The sequence below is a fragment of the Gossypium arboreum genome, chromosome 9 (assembly GCF_025698485.1).
Source record: "Gossypium arboreum isolate Shixiya-1 chromosome 9, ASM2569848v2, whole genome shotgun sequence".
In the NCBI taxonomy this organism is placed as follows: Eukaryota; Viridiplantae; Streptophyta; class Magnoliopsida; order Malvales; family Malvaceae; genus Gossypium; species Gossypium arboreum.
Genome location: NC_069078.1, coordinates 29,999,111 through 30,003,291, shown reverse-complemented (window position 1 = coordinate 30,003,291; position 4,181 = coordinate 29,999,111). Strand labels below are relative to the sequence as shown.

General features: G+C 38.4%; 1 non-coding gene across 1 annotated transcript; it reads right to left on the bottom strand.

Moving 5' to 3' along the window:
• Nucleotides 1-3,402: 3,402 nt before the first annotated feature.
• Nucleotides 3,403-3,509, bottom strand: LOC128281184 (small nucleolar RNA R71). Its single transcript, XR_008271397.1, has one exon. It is a non-coding gene; the product is annotated as a small nucleolar RNA R71 (small nucleolar RNA).
• Between the last annotated feature and the right edge of the window lie 672 nt (nucleotides 3,510-4,181).

The following is a 4,181-nucleotide window of genomic DNA, read 5'->3' as shown; positions in this document are numbered from 1 at the left end:
GAAACAGTGTTACGATGGATTTCGTGTCGAGATTGCCCCTGTCTCCGAAGAAGAAATATGCTATTTGGGCTGTCATTGATTGCCTGACAAAATCTGCACACTTCATTCCGGTACGTATTGACTATTCACTTGACAAATTGGCTGAGTTGCACATTTCTGAGATCGTTTGATTGCATGGGGTGCCAATTTCATTTGGAAGAAATTGCAAGAAGCTTTGGGTACGAGGTTGAATTTTAGTACAGCATTTCATTCGCAAACTAACAAACAGTCTGTAACACCCCACACTCCAGCCCTACGCTGGGACGGAATATGAACATTACCTAACTTGAACTCATGCATACAAACATTTTCATATAACCAAACCATGGTCAAATTAAGAACGTTTTCAATTTTTATTATAAAATCCTTAATAAAAGCCCACGAGGCTCAAAACATCTATTGGAACCCATTCAGAATCAATCTGGGTCCTTTCAAGAATTCTGAAAATAACACTTAACACAGGGGCACACGCCCGTGTCAGAGGGGCAACACGCTCGTGTGACAGTTTAGGCATGGTTGTACTGATGGGCCGTATGGTTCACACAGCCTAAGCACATTAGGACACGCCCGTGTCCCTTACCATTGTTGATTTATTTTCAAATTCGAACCTTCAGGGGTTTTCACACGGCTTGTCACACGCCCGTGTCCATGAACCTTGTTCTTTACAAGGCCATGACATGCCGTGTCTTAGCCTGTGTGAAGAAACTTGGATATTCTATTTCTGACGTCAGCAATCTTTAAGGGCCTCACGGCCAAGGAACATGCCCGTGTGCAAAGTCATGCCCTTCAAACGGCTGAGACAGACGACCATGTCTCTTCCCGTGTATTTACTACCATGCATACTGACTTGAATCTTTTACGTGCAGGGGACACAAGGCTGAACAACACACCTATGGGGTTGACCGTGTGTCGCACACGGCCTAGACACACACCCATGTGTCTACCTATGAGGACAAAATAAAGCTATTTACCAAGCCTCTTTTCCACCATTACATACCCCTATCTACACAAGATCAACCAAGATAAATATGAACATAACATGCATAACCAAAACAGCCACGACCATTAGAAATTTGCAGCATTGCATAGAATAATAATTGGTGTTAGCCAATATTCATGGTCTATACAAATGAAAATCATTTTTATCATATGAACCAACGCATTATGGCTAACTAACAAAATAATAAACAAAAGACTTAAGTCCCTATACATGCCAGAAAACAAAACAATTAAACTAGCTATGCCAAGGCCTTAAGTGATAGTGTGATCGAAACTTTAAGACGTCACTGGATCATTGATGCTAGCTTGGCGGAACTATAAGGAAATAAAATAAAGGAGGGTAAGCTCAGGAGCTTAGTAAGTACATATACTGTAATTTATACATATTTTTACCCCATGTTTAAAGCATTTTATGGATGATTTTCCATTAGAATTGGTGAATTCGAAGCTCCTAATGCTTTAATTTCATGTTTTATACTTAGAAGAGCATAGGAGAGCGAAAGGAACGAGAAACGGGCCAAAAACATAGTAAATGGGCCAAAGTACAAACTCAACACGACCTATACTTCCTCACAGGGGCATCCCACACACCCGTGCCAATCTAACAGGCTCGAGCAAGGCCTAAAGTAATCACACACGGGCATGTCCCTGCCGAGCCCAAGTTGAATCCAATTCGGAAAAGGGTAATTTTGAGGGCTCATAGGCATTCCAAAGCCTATAAATACACCCTAGAAGAGGAGAAAAGGGGACACACAGAATAGGGAGTAAGGAATTACTCCAAGGAAGCCGATTGATTCATCATCAAGACTGAAGATCTCTCTTTAATTCCCCTTCAGAAGTTTTAGGTTTTCTTTATGTTTTGTATTCTTTATTATTCTGAGATGTTTTCTTATTTAGTTATGAACTAAACCCCCTAAATACCTAAGGGGAATGAAACCTAAGACGAATCTTGTTATTATTTTCTGAATTGTAAGATAAATATTTAACTTGTTCTTAATTATGCGTTCTTAATTCTTGTTTTGATATCCCAGGATACTGATTCAAGATAAGTTTTTATTCGGAGGAGGAATAGACCCTGTCTAAGAGTACATTTATCATAATTAAGCAGAGTTGATTGCTCGCCTAGACATAGGGTGACAAGATTTTTCCGGATTAGGGTGAAACCTAATAAGGGGATCCATAGATCGAGTTAATGCAACCCTAGAGTGTTAATTAGAGAAAAGTCTCGGTTATTCAATCTAGGGATTAGACATTATTAGTCTTGAATAGGGATAATAACATAACTTAGGGATCTCTACAGAACAAGTTAAATGAATAAATCGTCCGATTCGGAGCTAGAATAACAAGTACAGTCTAGGTGGATTTTTCCTTAGATATTGTCTTCATTCAATCGATTTTTCCAAAAGCAATTCCCTAATTCCATTCTCTGTGCCTTCTTAGTTTAGATAATTAGTTAATTAAAACAAAAACCTCTTTATTCTTAGGCTAGATAATAAAAAGACAGTCATTACTAGTACTTTTAGTTCCTTTGGGTTCGACAATCCAGTCTTGCTAAAACTATACTACTGTTCGATAGGTACACTTGCCTACATCGCGATAATAGTTAGTTTCAAGAATGACTAATTATAAATATTTAGAACCTATCACGAAATAACGTGATCAAGTTTTTGGCGCCGTTGCCAGGGAACTAAGATATTAGGAACACTCAATTTTTATTACTTTAGCCATTTATTTTTCTTGCAATTTAATTTTATATTATTATTATTATTACTTATTTACTTTTTCCTTCTCTTGGCATGTTTTCATAGTTTATGACTAGAAGAAACCCGCCAAGGCCAGTACTTTTTGATGAAGAAATTGATCATACGGTTCGTAGAAACCAAAGAGAAATAAGGCAAAGCTTAAGATACACAGAGAACGAGCAAGTAAATGATACTAAACCCCCAACTGAAGAGATGGCTGAAAACCAAGGCAATCAGCTACCTCCTGCAATTGCGGTTAATCAAAATCCTGCTCCACGCACTATGTATGGTTATGCTAAACCTTCTTTAACAAGAACTGAACCAAGCATAGTTAGACCTGCTGTAGCTACAAATACTTTTGAATTAAAACCTAACACTATTCAAATGATACAACAATTTGTTCAGTTTGATGGTTTGTAGGATGAGGATCCCAATGCCATTTAGCCAACTTCTTAGAACTATGCAATACATTAAAAATTAATGGCATTTCTGATCATGCCATACGTCTTTAGTTGTTTCCCTTTTCATTGAGGAACAAAGCTAAATAGTGGTTGAACTCGTTACCACGAGGGTCAATTACTAAAATTTTTTACTAAAATATTTTTCACTGGCTAAAACGTCTAAATTACGTAATGATATCTCTTCTTTTGTGCAAATGGATTTAGAAACACTCTATGATGCATGGGAGAGATACAAGGACCTTTTGAGAAGATGCACCCACCATGGGTTACCGCTTTGGCTCCAAGTACAAACATTTCACAATGGTCTGAATCCTTCGACTCGGCAAATGGTTAACACAGCTGCGGGCAGAACCATCAACAATAAAACACCGAAAGATGCCTATGAGTTTATAGAGGAGATGTCAGTGAATAACTATCAGTGGCAAGTCATGAGGACAAAGCCAACAAAAACAGTCGGTGTTTATAATGTCGATTCGGTCACCATGCTCTCTAATCAGGTAAAACTTTTAAATAAAAAGATTGATGGTTTTCTTAATTCTTCACAGGTTCACCTAGTAATGCAGTTCGAAGCAAGTGGAGGTGGAACAAACCATTCAGAATACCAACTTTATGGCCAGAACATGGATAACGAGCAATTAAACTACATGGGTAATAATCCTCGACCTCAAAACAATCCATATAGTAACACTTATAATGCAGGTTAGAGGAACCACCCAAATTTCTCGTGGGGCAGTCAGGGAAATCAAAGACCACAACATCCTCCGGGCTACCAACAACTACCCTACCAACAGGAAAAGAAGCCAAATCTTGAAGAGATGCTCTCAAAGTTTATATCAATGTTAGAAACCTATTTTTAGAACACTGAGACAACACTTAAAAATCAACAAGCATCGATCCAAGTGCTCGAAACTCAGATAGGCCACCTGTCCAAACTGATCTT